Source organism: Rhineura floridana, chromosome 5 (genome assembly GCF_030035675.1).
Source record: "Rhineura floridana isolate rRhiFlo1 chromosome 5, rRhiFlo1.hap2, whole genome shotgun sequence".
Classification (NCBI taxonomy): Eukaryota; Metazoa; Chordata; class Lepidosauria; order Squamata; family Rhineuridae; genus Rhineura; species Rhineura floridana.
Genome location: NC_084484.1, coordinates 179899101 through 179923297, shown reverse-complemented (window position 1 = coordinate 179923297; position 24197 = coordinate 179899101). Strand labels below are relative to the sequence as shown.

General features: G+C 47.3%; 1 protein-coding gene across 1 annotated transcript in view; it reads right to left on the bottom strand.

Annotated features, from left to right (window-relative positions):
• The window catches only part of PAK1 (p21 (RAC1) activated kinase 1), a 126366-nt gene extending 102471 nt beyond the window's left edge, over positions 1-23895 (bottom strand). The window contains exon 1 of the mRNA XM_061629013.1: positions 23663-23895. The gene's annotated coding sequence lies outside the window, so the exon portion shown is untranslated. The remainder of the gene's footprint in view (positions 1-23662) is intronic.
• Between the last annotated feature and the right edge of the window lie 302 nt (positions 23896-24197).

Genomic DNA, 24197 nt, shown 5'->3' with positions numbered 1-24197 from the left:
TTAAAACCTGAACTGAAGGAGCCAGCCATATCATGCAGAAGAGAATTTCATGGGGTAGGAGCCACCACTGAAAAGGCCCCATCCCTGATGCCCACCAGCCTAGTCTATCTTAAAGGCTGGCATACAAATAGGGCCTCTGAAACAGTTCTCAAAAATAGTCCTTTGGTAACTAAGCAGGCCTCTATGGTGCTTCTCATCGTTTAGTGGTGTGGGTAGAACTTGCCTTTATTATTGTTATTGGATGAGTATCTTAGGCATTTTGCAATACGCATTATTTTAATTTTTTCTGGTTGAAATTGTTTTTATCTATTGTATGTTATCTTGTTAAGTCGCCCTGAGCCTGTTTTTAAAGCGACTAACAAATGTCAATAATAACACCATCATGCTGTTGTATCAGTAATAGTAGTATCCTGCTTTTCTTTCTAGAAAAATCCAAAATGAAGATTAGAACATAATCAAAAGCAAACAAACAAATAAAACAAGAACTAGAAACAGAATTTTAAAAAAGCAGCAGGAAACAAATCTAATAGAGTAAAGAGAACACAGCCCACTCAGGCTTCCTAACTTAAAGGGCCATCAATTAAGCTGACAACGGAATGACCTCAAGGTTGGAGCCGGATATCACTTCCCAGGAAGGAAATTGCACAACGTTGGTGCCACAACTGAAACGGCCCTGCTCCTTGTATCAGCCCTCCCGACCTTCAGATGACAGGGGAGCCTGAAGAGAGACCTCCGATATTGTACACTCAGAAGGAACAAGCAGGAGAAGGTAGTCCTTATGGTACCCATATTTCAAGTCATACAGTTAGTGGTTGTACCAGTCCCTTACAATGGAACTGATTATTGCTGCTTGGATCTAGTTGTTATATCGATTTACTTAACAGGTTGATAATAGCTGAAAAATTCAGGATATTGGAAGATATCCATCCTTGAGATGAATCCTCCCCTCTATTTCCAATGTTCAGGCTGCAAGTGCCGATCCTTATATATCCAAAGCCATGCACAGGCTTGGGGAACCTGTGCATTAGTTTGCAGAAGTATTGTTAAAAAAAAATTTTCTTTATGATATTTATTAGTTGCTTTTTTTCAGAATGAATCTCAGAACGACTCCCAAAACAGCCCACTGAGGACAGCATGCCCAATGGCCACAACACGCTGAATGATCTGCTGGGAGGGCAATGGGATGGAATGGAACAGGGTGCCTGAAATCCTGAACAGCAGCACATCCAGATTGCAACATTTCATTACTGGTCCCGCTTGTGACATTCCAGCTCTGAACACCAATGAGAGGCTCCAGATAAACAACACAGCTTGGACATAAATAAAAGCAGCCTCCTTTTTGCGCCACTGTCTTTGAAGTGCTCCGAATGGAGAAGTTTACTGTTCATAAAAAGAGGATGAATTGAACCAGGAACAATGTAAGCAGGTGCTTTGGATTAAAAAATAACCTGATCCACTGTCAACCTGATCCTCTGCCAATAACAGCTGTTTGATTCCAAAAGCTCCTCCTGCAACCTGAGGTGCCTGCCCCCACAAAACATTAAAAACCCATGACTGAGTACAATAATTACACACATAACTTACCAGCTTTGAAGACTTTAAAACGAATCTGTACCTAATGCCAAAAAGGATGTAAGGAACTGAGCTTGGGAGATAAAAACATGTACTACTTAAAAAAAACACAGCTGCCTTATTCAAACTGCCAAAGCTTTAAATCGGCAGGTCAATCAACTAACAAGTGGGTTGATTAAATGGGGCAGGACCAATTCTAATCACAAGACAGGTTTTGTTGAGAGAATAACCCAAATGTTGTGTAAAACATGTCGCACGAACACAAAAATTTGATCCAATTATAAATTAAGGGATTCAGTCTTATCAGCTGTCTTTAATTGTTGAAAGTGACATGAGACATGATTGCTCATTATTTCAGTGCATTTTTATCTTACTTTTCCTCTGGCTGGCATTTAGTTTACTTACCTTCTCAAAGATCCTGTACGGTAAGATAGGCTGAGAAGTGGTGACTGGACAAGGTTGCCTTTATGGCCACCTGAGCATTTGAACCTGAGTCGCTTTAACCCTAATGTAAATGTACTACCTTCAAGTCAATTCCAACTTATGGCAACCCTATGAATAAGGTTTTCATGAGGCTGAGAGGCAGTGACTGGCCCAGGGTCACTCAGTGAGCTTCATGGCTGTGTGGGGATTCGAACCCTGGTCTCCCAGGTCGTAGTCCAACATGTTAACCACTACACCACACTGGCTCTCACTTTAACCCTAGACAGAGTATAAAGGAAACTGTAGTACAAAACATCTAGAGGGCACCAAGTTGGCAAAGGATGAACTACTGCATCACATTGGCTCTCTGGTATTGGATGAGTCTTTAACAAAGGAATGAAGGAAGAGATAGACATGTTGTAATTAAGTCTGCAACTTGTTTTAGGAAATTCACTCATATCCATTTTAATCAATTAAATCCACATAAATTTTGCATTTATATAATCAATACTTTGGAAGCAAAAGATGTTCCTTCCTTTGTTTTTACAGGATGTACAAACCCATCACAGCAGACAGGCATTATCTCCTAGGTGACAGAAAAGGAGAAAATCCTCTTCTCAGGAGGGTGCCTGTCCCCCATGTTATTGTCAGTACTGGCAATTTTTTAAAAATTAACCATTTAAAACAAATTCCATCCCTAATTAATTTGGGGAGCACCTCTTTATTTGAGAATATGAATTGGTTAATCAAATTAGCCTGCAATCCTACACACACTTATTCAGGATTAATTCCTATTCAACTCCTCAAGATTGTCCAAATGCTATGCCAAACCACAGTTAGTTGTGACATCTGAACCAATGCAATCTGAGAAACCGCAGATTGTGAACAGCTATCACATCAGGATTAGAAATCACATCTTGAAGCCAATTTGCAAACCACACAGCTTGAGATACTACTCCTTTTTCAGAGATTGCTTTTTGAGACAGCATCCAGGCAGTCTCAAGGGGAAACTGCACAAACTACTTGCGCGCAAGCCCCATAGACTCGGAGGGGCTTACTTGTGAGTAAACATGTATACAGTCAGGCAGCATAAGAACCAAGAGCCAGTGATGCAATGCAACTGCTCCAAAAATGCAATCTTGGGCTGCATTAACAGACATACAGTGTACCAGGCATGAAAAGTAGTAGCTCCAATCTATTCTACGCTGGACAGGTTGCTGTGTCCATCCACATTTTATGAAGGGCACTGACAAACGGAGCTATTTCAGCAGAGGTTGCTAAGGATTCTGGGAATTGTTGCTCTGTGAGAGATAAACTACAGTTTCCAGTATTCTGTGGGGGAAGTCATGTGCTTTAAATGTATGGTATGGATATGACCTAAAACCAAAGAAATGAACATTGCAATCCTATCCATTTTTGCTCAGAACTAAGGCCCATTGAACTCAATGGTGACATAAATCCATATTTTGTTTCCAGTCTAGGAAATTGCCATTTTCTTTGTAAAAAGAGATCGACATCCGCATTCTCTCCTTTGAGCTGGACCAGAGGAAAGGAGCCACAAGCAAACCATAAGCACAGCATTGCTAAATGTCTCTCATCAGAAGCCCAACTCACCAAGAGGCAACAGAATAAGCAGATAAAAAGCTAACCTGATATGACTCAAGGTCAGCTATAAAATTTCCCGTCAAGATGCTCAGAAGTTCAATTTATTATGAATCAAAAACAGGAGAGGGAGCGAGGGAGAGGGCATTCCTAGGACGGACAACATGAGGCTTCCTATACAATTCATCCACATCTGCATTAAAATATTGTGCCCAGGAAAAGACCTTAGGGTAAACAAGCCAAGAACAAATGGAGGGGTGGGGGAAATGGTTTTTCACCCCGAAGCATGTTTTGCTCAGAGGTTAATCCCAAGATTTATCCCCAGGTCAACACTGACAGGATTGCAGCGTTTTATAGGATTTTCCTCAACAAACAGAAAGCACCAGAAAAAAATTCTGGGAGGGGTCTTTTTGGAGGAGGGGAGTAATATCAGGCTTCACAAGTTGATGGGCTTTGTCCAATGTTAGAAAACCCACTGAAATTAATGGACATGACAGAGACCACATTCATACCATACATTTATTCCGCTATTATTCCACTTTAAACAGTCATGGCTTCCCCCAAAGAATCCTGGGAGGTGTTATTTGTGAAGGATAATTAGAGTTGTCAGGAGATCCCAGTTCGCCTCACAGAGTTACAATTCCCAGAGTTCTCTAGAAAGAAGGGCTGGCTGTTAAACCACTCGGGGAATTGTCGCTCTGTGAGGGCGACAAGGCGTCTCCTAATAACTCTCAGCACCCTTTACAAACTACACTTAAGAACATAAGAACATAAGAAGAGCCTGCTGGATCAGGCCAGTGGCCCATCTAGTCCAGCATCCTGTTCTCACAGTGGCCAACCAGGTGCCTGGGGGAAGCCCGCAAGCAGGACCCGAGTGCAAGAACACTCTCCCCTCCTGAGGCTTCCGGCAACTGGTTTTCAGAAGCATGCTGCCTCTGACTAGGGTGGCAGAGCACAGCCATCATGGCTAGTAGCCATTGATAGCCCTGTCCTCCATGAATTTGTCTAATCTTCTTTTAAAGCCATCCAAGCTGGTGGCCATGACTGCATCTTGTGGGAGCAAATTCCATAGTTTCACTATGCGCTGAGTAAAGAAGTACTTCCTTTTGTCTGTCCTGAATCTTCCAACATTCAGCTTCTTTGAATGTCCACGAGTTCTAGTATTATGAGAGAGGGAGAAGAACTTTTCTCTATCCACTTTCTCCATGCCATGCATAATTTTATACACTTCTATCATGTCTCCTCTGACCCGCCTTTTCTCTAAACTAAAAAGCCCCAAATGCTGCAACCTTTCCTCGTAAGGGAATCGCTCCATCCCCTTGATCATTCTGGTTGCCCTCTTCTGAACCTTTTCCAACTCTATAATATCCTTTTTGAGATGAGGCGACCAGAACTGTACACAGTATTCCAAATGCGGCCGCACCATAGATTTATACAATGGCATTATGATATCGGCTGTTTTATTTTCAATACCTTTCCTAATTATTGCTAGCATGGAATTTGCCTTTTTCACAGCTGCCGCACACTGGGTCGACATTTTCATTGTGCTGTCCACTACAACCCCGAGGTCTCTCTCCTGGTCGGTCACCGCCAGTTCAGACCCCATGAGCGTATATGTGAAATTCAGATTTTGAAAGCCATGACGGTTTCAAGTGAAATAAAATATATGGTGTCAATGTGGCCTAACTTGTAGATAGATGTAGATGTACTGCCTTCAAGTTGATCCTGACTTATGGCGACCCTATTAATAGGGTTTTTCATGGTAAGCGGTATTCAGAGGGGGTTCACCATTGCCTTCCTCTGAGGCTGAGAGACAGTGACTGGCCCAAGGTCCCCCAGCGAGCTTCATGGCTATGTGGGGATTTGAACCCTGGTCTCCCAGGTCCTAGTCCAACACCTTAACCACTACACCACACTGGCTCTCATGGCCTAAATTAGATTCATTAATTTCAATAGGTCTACTCTGAGTAGGAGTAGCACTGGAGACAACCCGTTTTTCTTATCTGCTATCTCAGCGTATTGGAAACAGCAGAGACCCAGTGTAGTGTAGGGTATCCATCCTAACCTGGTACCCTCAAGGTGTTTTAGACAACAACTCCCATCAGCCCCAGTCAGCATGGCTTGATCGTCACTTGCAGCAGAATAAGGAGGGACGATGTGGTGGAAGAATGGGCAGCTGAAGAAACTCTCCTGTGTAAGGAAGGGTGCCAGGTTTGGGAGAAGCCTGAGGAGGATCAGGTGTGCACTGGGACCCAGCAGATGACCAGTAAGGGGAGGAGCTAACAAGAGGATATAAGCCTTGCAGTCTCTCCTGGGCCTTTGCTGGGATAACAGCTCCTTATGGGGTTCCTATAGGCAGCTCTAGCTGGTTATCATTATTGGTTGCTTTTTTTCCAGAAAGGTGACCTCAAAAGCAACTCACAGAAACAGGCATTAAAAACAAAAGTAAAAACACCCTTAAAAATGCACCGGTCATATACAGTATGTAAAAGGGCAGATCCAACTGAACTCCGCCCCACTAAAAGATAAGCAGAAATTTACAGGCCAGGGTGGCTAAGAACGTTTTTGCCTAGGGCCTAAAAACAGATAGCGACGGCGCCAGGCGTGCCTTGGTGGGGAGAGCATTCCACAAATGGGGAGCCTCCCCAGAAAAGGCCTGTTGTCATTCACCAGCCTCCATGAGGGGGCAGCCAAAGAAGGGCCTCAAAGGACCAGTGCACGGCCCAGTTGGTTTATTTGGAGAGAGGCAGTCTTTCAGATGTTGGGGTCCTGAGCCACATAAGGCTTTATAGGTCAAAACCGGAAACTGTTGTCCCAGTTCAACCTGGACCTCACTTCAGCTAGAGCTCTGGTTCCCCCAGTTGGGGAACCAAGAACAGACTTAGAAGCAGACAAACAGATATCTTGAGTTTCCTGGCCACAAAGCAGAAGTGGGCTAATTTTAAACCGCAGTTCCCTAGCGGTCCATTGGCCAATCTCTGGTGGACCACCTAGCACCTAAGATTCTTGTAAAGAATGCTAGACTGACAGACACTTGGTATGATTCAGAAAAGTTCTTAAGCAAGTGTACTTCATTAGGGTCACAACAGCACAGATTAGGGATGTCATCCCTCAGGGGAGAGGCCCTTCAGGTCCGGGGGTCAAATGTGCCCCTTCAGACCTCTCTACCTGGCCCTGAGGACTCTTCGCAGGCTACACTTCTTTGAGCATTTTTCCCTGTCTGAAATGTCTCCCTGGACTCTGATAATGCCTCCTCCTTGCCTGTGTGGAGGTTACAGAGGGGGCGGGTAAGTGTGTTTAGAAACTGGCCTAGCATACAAAGCTATAGGCTACATTCACATTTATTCCACTATTATTCCACTTTAAACAGCCATGGCTTCCCCTAAAGAATCCTGGGAAGTGTAGTTTGTATAGGAGCTGAGATTTGTTAGGAGACCTCCGTGTTGGACTACGACCTGGGAGACCAGGGTTCGAATCCCCACATAGCCATGAAGCTCACTGGGTGACCTTGGGCCAGTCACTGCCTCTCAGCCTCATGAAAACCCTATTCATAGGGTAGCCATAAGTCGGAATTGACTTGAAGGCAGTACATACATAACAATCAATCCCTCCTCCCCAGGAAGTCTGGGAATTGCAGCTCTGTGAGGGAATAAAGGTCTCCTAACACATAGTGGTTAGAGCAGCCTTTCCCAACCAGTGTGCCTCCAGATGTTGTTGGACCACAACTCCCATCAGCCTCAGCCAGCATTGCCAATGGTCAGGAAAGATGGGAGTTGTGGTCTAACAACATCTGGAGGCACACTGGTCGGGAAAGGCTGGGTTAAGAGTGTTGGACTACACAGCCCCACACAGCCATGAAGCTCACTAGGTGACCTTGGGCCAGTCACTGCCTCTCAGCCCCAGAGGAAGGCAATGGTAAACCCGCTCTGAATACCGCTTTCCATGTAAACCTTATTCATAGGGTCACCATAAGTCGGGATCGACTTGAAGGCGGTCCATTTCCATTTCAACAACTCTCAGCACCCTTCACAAACTACACTTCCCAGAATTCTTTGGGGGAAGCCATGGCTGTTTAAAGTGGAATAATAGTGGAATAACTGTGTGGTGTGAATGTGGCCATAGTTGCTCCACCCACTTTTACCCCTGGCCCCACCCACAATTGGCATGTGGTCTTCAGAAGATTGCCCAGAAGGGAACGCAGCCCTTGAGGTGAAAAAGGTTCCCAACCTCTGCCTTATCCCTTATGACAGCCTTCTCCAACCTGGTGCCCAGCTGGAAATTTTTCCAAAATTGAAAATCTTCCAGTGCTTAATTTTTCCATGGAAAATGTTCTACTTCATAAATCCCTTAGTATCAATGAATGGATGCCAATTGCAAATACAATATCAGACAAGCTTGGCACTTTCAAAGATTTACTAAATACAAACAAAACAAACATGCTAAAATTAGATCACTCCCTGACCATCAGAAAAAAACTTTCCGATGCAAACTGAATATGTTTTGATGCAAAGTACCCGAAACAAATTATCCTGGAAAATCTTCCCATTCAGCATTTTCTGGGGAAACCACATAGCTGCTGGTGCCCTCCACATATTTTGGACTACAACTCCTCTGTCAGCTCTAGCTCAGCATGGCCAATGGTCAGGGATGATGGGAGCCGCTGTCCAACAACATCTGGAGGTTGGGAAAGGTGGCTTTACCTACTGTGTGATCCCAAATGAATTTAACACATGTAGGTGGCCCACAAAGATTCTAGCTGGGAAAAGAAACAGGAGACCACCCAAGGCAGAAACCAGCCCACCCACCCCATTTTAGGGGAATGACTCCTCAGAGGTGGATCTGAAAACGCCTTGCAATCTATTTCCTCAAAGCTGGATTGCCAATTCTAATCTAATACAGCGATTGCAAGAGAAAAACCAGAGTGTAGGATATGCACAAAATTAATTAACAGTGGGAGGAAAAAGCATATAGCTTTCAGTGAAGGCTCCCTTATCAACATAATTGCTAGCACAGCAACTTTAAGGCAATTATTTTAGATTTTTATATAGCAAAAAGAGAGACAGAAAATCCCATTTCCCTCTTTCTTTGCGTGCACCCCCCCCATCATTTTGCATTCACTTTTATCTGCAATGCTATATTAGCACAGCAAGAAGAGTAACCCAGACTCAGCAAAGCCTTGTGGTTTGCAAAAAGTTGCCAACCTAAACCACTTGGCGTCAGTGGTCCATACACAGACTATCTCAAATAGCAAGAAATTCAAACTGCCACCAAGAGTTAAATCTGTTTTGTGGTCAGTGGAGGAAATGAGTGTTTCCACCACCAAAAGCCAGCCCTGTTCTGTCACTTTCCAGGTCATGATGTGTAAAATTATTCCCTTCTGCGTATGCACACCCACAAAAGGCTCCAAACCAAAAGGGAGATAAGAATTTATGGGTTGTATCCAGCTAAGTTCTACTCACAGTAGACTCACCAAAATTAATGAACCTAAGTTAGCGGTGTCTATTCTACTCAACAGATCTACTCTGACTAGCATTGAATACCACCCTATGTGTTGAAAAGAACAGGAGAAAGATATATTATTTGTCCCAATTAAATAGCATTATAAACATGTAAAAAGTCTGGCTATTGCCAGCTTGTGAAGTCCCCCAACTTGGTACAACTAACCATGTGCTGCCCTTTCAAGACACCCAATATCAGCTGCCTTACATAGCCTAATGGTAGGACCGGCTCCAAGAGAAGCTGCCAATCAGCGTGGACAGATGGAACAATGGTCTGGCTTGTTATATTTTATTTTTTTAATTATTTAATTTATATCCTGCCCTTCCTCCCAGTAGGAGCCCAGAGCAGCAAAATTATACAACGCAACCGTCCTATGTTCCTAAAAGGGAACCAGTCAAGTCCATGCACAAAGTGCTCAATGGCTACTAGCCATGATGGCTATAATGCTACCTCAAGGTTGATAAACAGTATGCCACTGAATTGCATTTGCTATGCCAGACAGGGTCACTGATTTCCTGTCCTGTTTGTGGGCTTCCTGAAGGCATCTGGTTGACCACCGTAGAAAACAGGGTGCTAAATGTATCTTTGGTCTGATGCAGCAGGGCCCTTCTTATGAGAAGAGTTTATCCCATGTTTCTGCATGAGTCTTTGATTTGGATGTGCCTCTTGATCAGGATGAGGTGAGCCCAGAACAGTGGCTCATGCAGAGATAAAAATGAAAAGCCTCATCTGAAAAACAGGTCATTTGGTTGCATCTCTGCACTGGGAGTCACCAACAGAAGCAGCAGAATTAAATAAAAAGAGAGAAAAAAACAATTGCAATTGCAGAGAAACAATGGTCTCCCTCCGACAATAGAGTCACTCTTCAGCATCTCTGCATCCGGAATAATAAATTCTGCTACTTGCATTCATAGCACACTTTCTGAGTGTCCAAAACATGTGTTGCCTTAATAATCCTTACAACTGCCCTGTCTAGTTAGATAGTCTAGTAATGTTACCCCATATTGCAAATAGGCACAAGGACCCAAAGACGGGAGAGGCTTACAGGGATCACAGCTCAGCCTCTTAGCCACCATCATACCCAATGCACAGATGTAGCACTAGCCAGCTCCAGCACGGGCTGAGTGGGCCAGAGCAATAAATTATATGGAGACAAAGCAGCATGGGAAAGCACTTTAGTGGAGCATTTAATCCTTTCATTCATTCATTCATTCGCTTCTTAACAGGACACTAGCCAATCAGTTCAGGAATTACTGCCCTAACAATTTGCTGAAAGGCAGAGATATTGCAGAACATTCCCAAAGATTCTAACTTCTAAGGAGGAAGGGTAAGTTGCAGAACGTCAACAAGGTCAGTGCAGTTGCCCCAAAAGAGACGTTGAGGGTTGATGGAGAGGAGAGGAGCCCCACAGACTGAAGGGGCTATGTACTGCAGGGTAATTGAGGAACCAATCACCTATACCAGATGTGGGGAACATTTGGCCCTCCAGATGTTGCTGAACTACAACTCCCATCATCCATGCCATTGGCCTTGCATGATAGGGCTGATGGGAGCTATAATTCAGTAACATCTAGAGGACCAAAGATTTCCTACTCCTGACCTATACAAAGGGTGGCTTACTCTCTTACTGGAAGTCTTCAAGCAGAGGCCAGGCAGACGTCTGCATCCAGCAGAGGACGGACTAGATGTACTTCAAAACAAAAAAAATGGACTGTGTTCAAGTAGATCCCAACTTATGGCGACCCTATGAATAGGGTTTTCATGGTAAGCGGTATCCAGAGGGCGTTTACCATTGCCTTCCTCTGAGGCTGAGAGGCAGTGACTGGCCCAAGGTCACCCAGTGAGCTTCGTGGCTGTGTGGGGATTCGAACCCTGGTCTCCCAGGTTGTAGTCCTAACTACTACGCTGAGCACTGGCTCTCTGATGTACTTCAAGACCCCCTCTTCAGACTGTATGAGTCACAAGGAAGCACAAGAGAGTGTAGATAGGAGCTCACAAAGGGATAGGAAGAGCTGCCTATATTCATTTCCCCGAAGGCTCAGATGGGGAGAAGAAGGCCTTTTGGACTACAAACCTCTTCTGCTGACCTCTTCTGCTTTCTAAAGTATTAAGCACACTGAGAAGAGTACCATCACAGAAGGAACATCAAAGGTCATCCAGGCCAACCTTACTGATGCAGGAAATCTGCTGCACAGAATCAGAAAACAGTGCAGCAGATTTCCTGCATCAGCAAGCCTTGGACTGCCAACCTCGAAGTCACTACATGAAAATAAATGACAATGGTAGTAAGACTGTTGATCCAAAACAGTAAGTCAAAGCTGCAAGTCTTTTATCAATGCTGAGCCTCACATATGAATGGATCCCAGACAGAACCAAACCTACGGCATCCTGCACTGCGGCCTCTTTGATGGAAAGAGGGAGGATTAACTGCAGGACAGAAAATGGGAATATATCATGAAGAGCCACTCGACCATGCGGCATCCAAGGCTCCCTTTGCAACCAGCTCCCCTCGAGCGATTCTGTCCACAGCCTCTTAAGTTGGGCAATCATCTTTTGCAATGAAATCACAACTGACAGGTACCAGAGGAAGAGAGGTTTAGCCCACCTCTAGGGAAGCTGCTGTAACTTCTGTCAAGCGCGCTAGCAGTCCCTGCTATGTCATTGTCCCCATTCAGCCTCCAGGAGGATTTGTAAAAACCTTCTTAAAAAGTTGATTGTGTGCATACTTACCCTAGAATTCTTCAGATTTCTGTACCCACAAACACACACACCACATTCTTGGGACTTTCTCAAGTCCTTACAACAAATCCACATGCAGGGAGGGAAGCAGGCTCTGACCCCATCTCCACATCTCCGTTAGGACACCTCTAGGGAGACCCCTCTGCAATGTTCCTGATCACATGCAGAGCGCTCTCCACAAACAGTACTGAAACCTTGGACAGCTTTTTGAAAGTTCAGTCTAAAGCCCAGGGCACATTCCACTGCCCCACTGACATGGTGCCACCAGCCGCCACTGCTGTCAACTGTTCCCGACAGGACTTAACTCTCCAAATGCTTCACCTGCCTGCTCGCTCTCCCCTGACACACTCTGGTTTGTTAATGTCCTCTCTAAAATGTGGTACTCAGAACTGGACCCAGGACTCCAGTGTGGCTTGACCAGCATGGAATAGAACATAAATATTACGTATTTATGGCGGCTTAAGAGGACGTTGTAGCTGGAGCTCCGTAAGCCGAGCCTTTAAACACCTTTTAACACCTTTTATAACAACTATTTTACCATCTATTTTTATTGCATTTTATTGCATTATTACTCTGCCACCTCTGCAGTTTGTGGACATCGTGTGAGTGACGTGTGGAGTTTTAACTTAATCTTAAACTGATGAAGCTAGCCTCCTTACCTGGTGATATCAACACGGGAATTGTGGGCGGCAGGCAGTGGGTCTCCCTACGGTCGGAGAGCGTTGCGTGGGTGCCCGATGGCTTGGTGGAGGAGAGTGACCCACTTCGGTGGCGGTGAGAGCGTCGCGGGAGGTGACCAGACTGGGAGGCGGTGAGCGGCGGTGGGAGCGCCGCAGGAGCCAACCCTGTCCGGCAATAGGAGGACTGGCCCGGCGGTGACGAGGAAGCAGCGAGGTAGCGTGAAGATCTGCAGAGGAGGAGTGGCTTGATAGCGGCGTGGGAGCCGCGGAGGTGTGGCGGTGTTTGGGCCTGGGAGGCCGGGGAGAGCCTTGATGCACCGGGTGACGGCGGTGAGAGCGCTGCAGGAGCCGGCGGACGGCGATGGTGCACCAGGGAGGCGGCGGTGAGAGCGCCGCAGGAGCCACAGACAGCAACGGTGCACCGGGGAGCAGCGGTGAGAGCGCTGCAGGAGCCGACACATGACAATGGTGGCGGTAGCAAGAGCAATCCCCGCGGCACTGGATAACTGCTGAGGTGCCGTTGTTACGGCCCTACCTTACAGTTGTTGCTGCTGCGGGCCGTGCTACCTCCGGGGGTCTTCTCTGCGGCCTGTTTTTCATCACCACTGCCGCCCCCCTGCTGCCTGGACTTTACATCGTTAAAGTGGTAGGATTGCTGCTGGTTGTATAGTGTGGAGGTGGCTGTACTGGTTGGGATGGGATGGGGTGTATATGAATATGTAAATGTCTGCATGTATGAATGTGATACTGGGGTGGATGTTTGAATATATGAATGTGGAATTGGTATGTTATTATATTGATTGTTTAATTTTATTTAATGTAATCTAATTATAATTATTACACGGTACGGAGGCGGGTCTCCGGATCAATATTGTTTTAGGGTGGGTGGCCTGTTGATTGATTGATAGGGATAGAGGCATGTGCAAGTCAGGGAGGGAGGTGGGGGCCCAAGTTATTGGAACACTGGGCGGCAGGCGCTGGAAGGGTGCTGTTGGCAGACCACACCAGAATAGGGGAACAGGGGATAGATGTGTTATACCCATCCCCTGTTCCAGGTCTGTCCAGAACCTGACGAAAACTGGGGGACATAAGGTTCCTGCCGACCTTCGACTGCTGTTATGTAATGCCAGGTCTGTGGCTCAGAAAACCTCACTCATTCATGATATGATCTTGGATGGGCGGGCAGACCTGGCATGTATTACGGAAACTTGGCTGGACGAGGCCTCTGCTCCCATTCTCGAGGCCATGTGTCCACCAGGTTTCCGTTATGCACAACAGTCGAGGGTGGGCAGGCGGGGAGGGGGTGTGGCAGTCATCTATCGAGAGTCTTTGGTTTTTGCCAGACTCCCTCTCCATAGGACTCAATGTGTTGATTGCATGTACTGGAGGTTGGGCCCGAAGGGCAGTTTAGGGATCCTGCTGGTGTACCGCCCACCCCGCTGCACAGCAGACTCCCTGGCCAAGGTGCTGGAGGTGGTCTCGGCTGTACGGGCGTTGTCCCCAGAATTGTTAGTACTGGGTGACTTCAACGTGCATGCCGAGTCCACTCTCACTGGAGCCCCTCGGGATTTCCTGGAAACCATGGCTTCCTGGGAACTGCGCCTTAGTAATATTGGGCCCACCCATGTAGCCGGTCATGCTCTCAACCTTGTGTTTGTCCTGGAAGAGGAGAGAAGTGCTCTGAAGTTGGGAGTGGTTTATTCCACCCCTGTGTCATGGTCAGATCACTACCTGGTAAACACAGACTTCTCAATGCCACACCCCCTCCGCAGGGGTGAAGGACCTATTAGAATGGTCCGCCCCAGGCGCCTGATGGATCCAAAAGGATTCCTAACTGCGCTTGGGGAATTGGAACCTGCTGAAGGCCGCCCGGTCGAAACCCTGGTGAGGGAGTGGAATGATGGGATCACCAGGGCATTAGACCGGGTGGCTCCGAAACGTCCTCTCCCCCTGAATAGAACTCAGTTAGCACCGTGGTATACACCACGGTTGCGTTCGCTGAGACAGGAGGTGAGACGACTAGAACGCCGGTGGCAGAAATCCCGCTCCGAAGATGTCCGGACACAGGTTAGAGCAGAAGTAGCTGCCTACCAAGTGGCAATAAGGGCAGGAAAGAAAGCATTCTTTGCTGCCTCTACTGCGTCTGCGGAGTGCTGTCCCAGGAGGCTGTTCCAGGTGGTCCGAAGCCTGGTCGGTCCAGTTGCTCAGGAACCCTTGGAACAGTCAAAGGCCTCCTGTGACATTTTGGCAAAGCACTTCGCCGATAAAATCGAACACTTACGGTGCTCGATCCCATGCGCCGTGGACACAGTAAATGAACCAGAGTTGGCCAGTTGCAAGCCGGTAAATTGGGATCGGTTTCAGCCTCTCCCTTCTGAGGATGTGGACAAGGTGCTCTCAACTGTGAAGCCTACCACTTGCCTGAATGATCCTTGCCCATCACGGCTCCTTGTGAGCTGTAAAGAGAAATTGGGCACGGGGATTAAAGCGGTGGTAAACGCATCCTTGAAAGAGGGTGTGATGCCATCAGCTTTCAAGGAGGCAATTGTAAAGCCCATCTTGAAGAAGTCCTCCTTGGATCCCCAAGTTTTTAATAACTTTTGCCCAATTTCGAATCTTCCATTCTTGGGCAAGGTCATTGAGCGAGTGGTGGCCAACCAGTTGTCAGCACACTTGGATGAAACAGATTATTTGGATCCATACAAATCAGGTTTCAGGACTGGTCACGGAACTGAAACAGCCTTGGTCGCTCTGGTAGATGACATGAGGAGGGCATTAGATAGGGGAGAATTCACCTTTCTTGTCCTCCTTGATCTCTCAGCGGCTTTTGATACTGTCGACCACAGTATCCTTTTACATCGCCTGGAGGGATTGGGAATTGGAGGTACTGTACTGCAGTGGTTCCGTTCCTTTCTCTCCGATAGGTACCAACAGGTAGCATTGGGGGAGGAGGTTTCAGACCCTTGGCCTCTCAATTGTGGTGTGCCACAGGGCTCTATCCTCTCTCCCATGCTATTTAACATTTATATAAAGCCGCTGGGGACAATCATTAGGAGATTTGGGCTGCAGTGTCACCAATATGCAGATGACACTCAGCTCTATCTCTCGTTTAAATCTTCACCAGAGTCGGCTGTGGAGACCTTGTCCAAGTGCCTGGAGTCCATGAGTGGTTGGATGGGGAGGAACAGGCTGAAGTTGAACCACGATAAGACCGAGGTACTGCTCGTGGGGGATAAGAGAAGGTTGGGAGATGTTGACCTGAAGTTCAACGGGGTAAGTCTACCCCTGAAGGACCAGGTCCGTAGCCTTGGGGTTGTACTTGATTCCAGACTGTCCATGGAGGCTCCGATTTCGGCAGTGAGCCGGGCAGCCTGGTATCAACTACACCTCATACGAAGGCTGCAGCCCTACCTTCCTGATCACCAACTCCCACTAGTAGTACATGCCCTGGTCACCTCTCGACTGGATTACTGTAATGCGCTCTACGTGGGGTTACCGTTGAAAACGGTCCGGAAACTACAACTTATACAAAACGCGGCGGCTCGATTACTTACGAATAGTCGCCGCCGGGATCACATCACGCCTGTGTTGTTCGATCTACACTGGCTTCCTGTTGTTTTCCAGGCCCAATTCAAGGTGTTGGTATTAACCTTTAAATCCCTATACGGTTTCGGCCCAGTTCATCTAAAGGAGCGCCTGAAACGCCACCAATTATGCCGCCCGACACGATCTGTCACACAGGGCCTTCTCTCAATCCCGCCGACAAAAACAGCTCAATTGGCGGGAACTAGAGAGAGGGCATTCTCAGTGGCGGCCCCCACCCTGTGGAACTCCCTCCCACAAGATCTACGGCACGCCTCTTCCCTAAATACATTTCGTAAAGCCTTAAAGACCTGGCTCTTTCAACAGGCCTTTGGGACTTCCGGGGAGGGTTAACTGTTATGATCAAATGCCTTCTACCCTTCGTTATTATTATTGCTGCTGTATTGTCTTATTTTATTATTGTATTTTATTGTATTGTATTTTAACTCTTCATGTACGTCGCCTAGAGCGGTCTTTGGCCAGATAGGCGACATATAAATTAAATTTATTATTATTATTATTATTATTTATTATTATTCCTGTGATGTGGACATGATGCTGCTATTAGTATCTGCAACCATATCAACTGTGAGATTAAACAATCTATTAACTTCTCTTTTTTTAAAAAAAAAAAGGAAACACTGATTTGCACATCCAGCTCCAGCAGTCATTGTAAAACAGTTTATTGCAGAGAAATGAATATAATATACTGCAAGCAAAACAAGGAGTGCAGCACTGGACGAGCGGAGAGAGCGATCCTCGGCAGGAAATGTTGCAAGCAAGCGTGTTCTTTTCTCCCGTCTGTGAAATGTTACAGGGCATTTGATGCTTTACCAGCTGCGCATAATGTATGACTGGTAAAACTCCAGCTTGTCAGTTGAATGGACTTGGACCCCAAAAAGGCAATTAATTACAGACTCCACCCCTGAATTCATTGTGCCTGGGGGATCAGTATGTATTCAAATAAATACTGACTACCCTACTACGTATTTGGTTCTATTTTAAAATGGCAAGTCAGAGACCTGGGGCAGGATCCAACTGACTTGTACCAATTAGTACAAGAGTTTCTGCTTGCACAACAGAACCTTTCCTCTTCCCCCCCCCATACACCCTGCACCCTCCCCAAATCTCCTAGAACACATTTAGTGAGCACACGGAAGGAGCGAAGGAAGAGGATGTTCTGCGCAAACACTCTTTTAGATATAACCCCTAGTCCTCAATGAAGTAATGAACCTATGTTTGGGTTGTAGATTCAGACTGCAGATGTAGGCTCTCATGACTGGATGCTCTTCCAGACAAAAAAGAAAAATTCCCTGCACATAAACAGCTAGCATGTCAGGGAGAAGGGCTGTAGCCTACTTTTTCCCAGACACACTGTTTTTCTTATGTGGGGAAACTTTTGCAATGAGGCACTATCAGTCTTGTGAGCCCACACCTGCCACTGTATAGTCCAGGCACAGATTCACCATTTTCCCAGGAGGCCAACACCAGGAAAACTTAACCTTCTGCTCCTACATTCGATACCAGACCTCCAGCTGGATTCCAGACTGCAACATACAACCACAAATGTGCAAGTGACAAGATTCAGGGGACTGGAAACAAAGCCCTATGAGGAGAGACTGAAAGAACTGGGCATGTTTAGCCTGGAGAAGACTGAGGGGAGATAGAATAGCACTCTTCAAGTACATGAAAAGTTGTCACAGAGAGGAGGGCCGGGATCTCTTCTCGATCGTCCCAGAGTACAGGACACGGAATAATGGGCTCAAGTTGCAGGAAGCCAGATTTTGACTGGACATCCGGAAAAAAGTCCTGTTAGAGCCATACAACAATGGAACCAATGACCTAGAGAGGTAGTGGGCTCTCCAACACTGGAGGCATTCAAGAGGCAGCTGGACAGCCATCTATCAGGAATGCTTTGATTTGAATTCCTGCATTGAGCAGGGGGTTGGACTCGATGGCCTTGTAGGCCCCTTCCAACTCAACTATTCTATGATTCTATGATTCCACTCCCCAATCCACATGCTAAACCTCGCCTTGCTTTCCAGTTGCTTAAAGCTGTGACACAGGCCTGCCTTAAGCATTTATTCTATTATTCTAGCCCTGATTCTAGCCCTGATCATCGGGCAGGGTGTGGCAGGTTAAACGTTAACTCTGCTGTATACAGTTCTTCAAGCAAGCAAAACATTCGTGTACTTCCACTCTACTAATTGTGTAATCAGTTTGAGACAAAGGGGGCACTGAAAGGGACCTGGATCCAAGATTTCAGCATCTCAAAAATACAAATAAAGAACAGAACATAGGAGTCAGGCCCGTGGTCTATCCAGCTCAGTACTGTCGACACTGACTGGCAGTAGCTCTCCAGGATTTCAGGCAGGGGACATTCCCAGCTCTACCTGGAGATGCTGGGGATCGAACCTAGGACCTTCTGCATGCACACCCAATGCCCTATTACTCAGCTGCAACCCTTCCCCATCCTTCTGGCATCCTCCAAGGGGTCACTGCCAAATGTGTTTGAATTTATCCTAGACCTGCATTTGGAAAACTGATTTGTGAAAGTGTGTGGGCAGGCATTAGTCAGGGATGGAGAGGTGGGGGAGAGAGAAAAGGAGTAGAAGCATGGCTTGTTTGGTTTTTTGGACTGTTTTCAAAGCACACATGGTTCTTGTTAAAACACATCATTAGAAATTGTACACTCATAATCAGGATTTTTGTATCCAACAGGGTAGCGGGCCAGCCTCTCACTAGATCTTTATGAGCCTTCAAAATCAAGACCGTTATTTCATTCATGCCCACAACAGCCCATCAGGCACCCCATGACTAACTCCCTTTTACTGAAAGGAAAGGAGCTAGAGCAAAACAGTACCTCATACAACACTAGCACTCATTTCCTGACAGAGCTGAAATTTTGAACTCCACTCTCACAAGATATGGTGACAGCCAATATCTTAGCTGCCTTTTTAAAAATAAAAGTAACTAGAAGGAGACCCTCCTGAAGCAGCTGGGAGATCAGGTAACCTGCCTCGTGTTGCAGCTACAATGATAAAACAGGGCATTCCTTAGAAGAGGTATGGGGGAACTTGCAGCCCTCTAGATGCTTTTGGACTCTGGCTCCCATCAGCCGCAGCCAGCAGGGCCAATGGTGAGGAATGATGGGAGGTGTGGCCCAGCAACATCTGGAGTCAGGCTAAAATGTGTGTATGGGGTTAGTGTTGCTTATAAAGATGCCCTAACACAGGGGTAGTCAATATGGTGCCCTCCAGATGCTATTGGACTACAACTACCATCACCCTTTGGCCATACTGGCGGGGGCTGATGGGAGCTGTAGTTCAAACAACATCTGGAGGGCTCACACTGGGCACACACCCCTATGTTGGGGCATCTTCATGAAAAATGAAATGGATTGCCTTCAAGCCGATCCTGACTTATGGCGACCCTACAAATAGGGTTTTCATGGTAAGCGGTATTCCGAGGGGGTTTACCATTGCCTCCCCCTGAGGCTGAGAGGCAGTGACTGGCCCAAGGCCACCCAGTGAGTTTCACGGCTGTGTGGGGATTCGAACCCTGGTCTCCCAGGTCACAGTCCAACACCTTAATCACTACACCACGCTGGCTCTCATGGGCATCTTCATAAGCAACTCTAAAAAGAAAACCTCACTAAATTGGCTACCTCTGGCTCTGTGCTGACAGTCTTTCTGCTCCTTTTTATCTTTGCACAAACCAACTCCCACAGAAGCTTGGATGAACCTTGAGGGGATACAAGGAACTGGAACACTGTTTTGCCAGCAGCAAAGATATTGGTAGTGCTAGACAGCACAGGCCATTAAAAGGGAGCAAAGATCACATTCTGACACTTTGCACTGATGGATGATAAACAATGCCTTCACTAGAAAAAAGGCTCCTGGGGGGTCTTTTGTTCTCTTCTGAAAGTGAAGGCAATCTATAGAGCACTGCTCTGTCGAAGGAGCATGATCCCTATACACCCCTAATTTGCCATCCTCCTCCAAAGGATCAGTGGGGAAAACTGACCCCGGGGATATAGGCAAGATGACCTTACCTCAAGGCAACAATGCACACAAACCCTTCCCAGGAACCAACGTGGCAGATTGCTGACCACAAGCCACCCACAAAGTTTCTGCTACTCCAAATCTGAAGAGAATTCAGTGCTTCTCCTGAAAATATTTCCGTTAACGAAGCACACACACACACAAAAGATGAACTCTGGAATTTAAAAAAAATATTATTATTATTATTATTGTAGCAATGCTGAGAGATGAGCCATCTCCTGCCTTGCCCACGTGCTGTTCATCTGTGGAAAAACAGTCATCCAATATAGGCTTACTTCCTGCATTCCCAACAAGAGCCCGAGTAAGCACATAAAGCTGCCTTAAACTGAGTCAGGCCACTGATCCATCTAACCCAATACTGTCTGCTCTGACTGGAAGCAGTTCTCCAAAGTATCAAGCAGTAGTCTTTCCCATTACCTCTAACTGGCCCTTCTATTTCAACTACATGTAGATGCCAGGGATTGAACAAGAGGTCTTCTGCATGCAAAGTACATACTCTGCCATCAGCCACAGGCACTCTCCAAGTGCCAAGCATTAACCTACACAGCACTGTATTGGCACATCCCCTTCCAATTTTGCTTTTGTTCTCCCCAAAATCATACTTTGGTGGCAGAGAACCTGCCTTGCACGCAGAAAGTCCCAGGTTCAACCCTTAGCATCTCCAGGTGGGGCTTGGAGAGACTCCTGTATGTACAGTTCTGGTCGCCTCATCTCAAAAAGGATATTATAGAGTTGGAAAAGGTTCAGAAGAGGGCAACCAGAATGATCAAGGGGATGGAGCGACTCCCTTACGAGGAAAGGTTGCAGCATTTGGGGCTTTTTAGTTTAGAGAAAAAGCGGGTCAGAGGAGACATGATAGAAGTGTATAAAATTATGCATGGCATGGAGAAAGTGGATAGAGAAAAGTTCTTCTCCCTCTCTCATAATACTAGAACTCGTGGACATTCAAAGAAGCTGAATGTTGGAAGATTCAGGACAGACAAAAGGAAGTACTTCTTTACTCAGCGCATAGTGAAACTATGGAATTTGCTCCCACAAGATGCAGTCATGGCCACCAGCTTGGATGGCTTTAAAAGAAGATTAGACAAATTCATGGAGGACAGGGCTATCAATGGCTACTAGCCATGATGGCTGTGCTCTGCCACCCTAGTCAGAGGCAGCATGCTTCTGAAAACCAGTTGCCGGAAGCCTCAGGAGGGGAGAGTGTTCTTGCACTCGGGTCCTGCTTGCGGGCTTCCCCCAGGCACCTGGTTGGCCACTGTGAGAACAGGATGCTGGACTAGATGGGCCACTGGCCTGATCCAGCAGGCTCTTCTTATGTTCTTATGTTCTAACCTTGGAGAGACGCTTCCAGTGAGTGTAGACAATACTTAGCTAGACAGTCTAACAGTCCAACTCGGTATAAGGCGCCTTCCTATGCTCTAGGTGTCACAGCCATCGGAGATTGGAGCCTCCACTCAGAGGTGCACACTCAGCACCCTTGCACTCCCCCATGTCACATACATCGGTTCAAATCCACACGTGAAATGTACATCGCTGGAGGATAGACAGCTCAAATGCGTGAACTGCCTCCACTGAAAAGCACCACATTTAGCCAACGTAAGAGTCACAGAATCATAGAATAGTAGAGTTGGAAGGGGCCTATAAGGCCATCAAGCCCAACCCCCTGCTCAATGCAGGAATCCAAATCAAATCAGAGTCTCCTTTGTGACGCCTCATTCATCCATGCAAGTCATCGCTAGACCTGGACAAGCAAATCCAGTAATGTAGTGGCAAATTCAGAAGTGCAGGGTCCCTTGATGATAGTCACAGCCACACGCCCTCCCCCTTTTTTTCTTTTGCTGCTGGGTTGAGAATGAGATCTTTGTTAATGCCTTCTCCCACAACAACAATCATCCCTGGGAGCCAATAAGCATGACAGGGGTGAGCATTAGCCACTGAAGAGAGTCTTCCCAGTAGCTCACTCACCTCCTTTCACTCTGATTGGTTCCAATCAGCAGCAAAGGACAAGGAAGCATGTTAGAATATTCTTCTCAGTGGCTAACACACTCCCTTTTCATGCTGATTGGCTCACAGGTCACTAGACCTGCTGAGACTCTGTTCCCAAAAAAGTAAAGGGTCTAAGACCCCTCGAGACCCCGGGCAACTACACCCCTGAGCAAACCTGAATCAGCCCTAATGGAAATCAGAATCTCTAAATCAATGAAAACACCTTTAAAGGTCAAAGTAATGCATTTAAAAATACATATTCCAGTGATATTGCATGCAACAAAGAGGTTATGGCATTTTAAGCTGTTATCAAACCACACTGAGTGATCTTGATCATGCAACCCCCACCCCACCCCAGAAATACCCCAGGAATACCCCAGGGTGCTCAGGGAGTAATTAGAAAAGAGTTCTTGTATGCTGTCTGGCCAAGATTCTCCAAAAGTGGGGCTAGCCTGGAAAATATCACACACAAAGCCGCTCACCTAATATCTTAAGAGTTTTGGACACAACAGATCAACTTTTGTTTCATTCTGTTCCCTAAGTGTTGCCTAAAATTTTTTGGGGGGGGGTTTAATGGGAATTAAAGATTTCAGCAGCAACTCTCCAAAAATTAAATTTCCATTCTGCATGCATTTGTACAGAGCATGCAATCCTACACACACTTACCAAGGAGTAACCATCATTCAACCCAGTGGACCATACTGCTGAGAACGGCACTGTTAAGCCTCCAAAGCAAATTACTTTCCCGAAAGCCTTTTTGGGATGTTAAATACCTCAAGGTGTTGGCGGGTAAACGGAAGAAGCCAGGTGCTCCAGCCCTACCTCCTTCATTCCTCCCAAGGCAATGAGGGTCTGCCCCAGTCCTCAACTCAGCCCAGGGAAGGAGGAGCACCACCACCACCACCACCGGGGCGATTCCCTTTGTTAAATGGCCCATCTCAGGAGCGGAGATGGCTTTGAAGAAGCCCTGCTCGGAAGGGACACGGAGGCGGCGGCCCATCGCCGCCCGCTTGGGGGGCCGCCAGATCTTTATTTGTCTGAGGGGTGGCGGCGGCCCATGAAACTGAAATGTGGCATTCTGCGAAGATTGCAGAATTTCCGTTTTATCTGCCGCCCCCTCCAAATAATTTGAAATCTGGAATTACTGAACTAAAATAAACGAGAACTGGCCATTCCCATCCTCGTGATAAATGAATGAGTGAATAAATAAATAAACAAAAATAAAACGACGTTCCCTCTTTGGTGAGGCAGATCCACCAGGCACCACGCAACTCGCCCGGCAGCCCCCTCCCACAACCCCGGAGAAACTTCATTCCCGCCCCCCGTGCCAGAAAAGGCAAGAGAAGGAGGAAACACTCTTCCCGGCGGAGGCTCAAACTTGGCAGCCCCGCGAAGCTCGGCGAGGGCGACGCACGCCTGGATGCGGAGCTCCCGGCCGCCTCGCCTGGCGGAGCCCACGTCCCCGGCCGGGAAGCGGCGCGGGGCGAGACTGGCGTCCGGCTGGAGACTCACCGGCTGTCTCTTCCTCCTCCTGCTCCTGCTCGCCAGCTGGGATGGCTTTTTCGCCGCGCGCGCTTCGCCTCTGCGCCTGCCGCCGCTTCCTCGCACGCCTCCGCCGAGCCGAGCCGAGCAAGGCACGGCAGCCAGCCCAGACCTGTCCTCTCCCCGCCCTGATTGTCAGCGCGGCCGGCACAGCCCACCGCCAGCCAACGCGCTCGCTCCTACCTTGGACTGCGGCAGCGCCCGCCCCCGCGCCCACCTACCCCCGGCTCGCCCATTGGCTCGCCTCCCCTCGGCCCCGCCTCTCTCATTGGCTGCTGGGGATGTCCTGCTCGCCTCCGCCTGTTTCTGGAGGTAGGCTGTCCGGGGAGTGGGGGCGGGAGAGGCAGGGCAGAAGGTGCCCGCGGTCGCTCCGTTGCCGAAAAGAGCACCGTCGCTGGGCAGGCTGAACCCTGGGGAAAGTTGGAAGAAAAGACGCACTGTCATGATTTATTGCAGCCTCACCATCCTTATGGAAAAGCAATATATTACTAAGAGGCAGGACTTG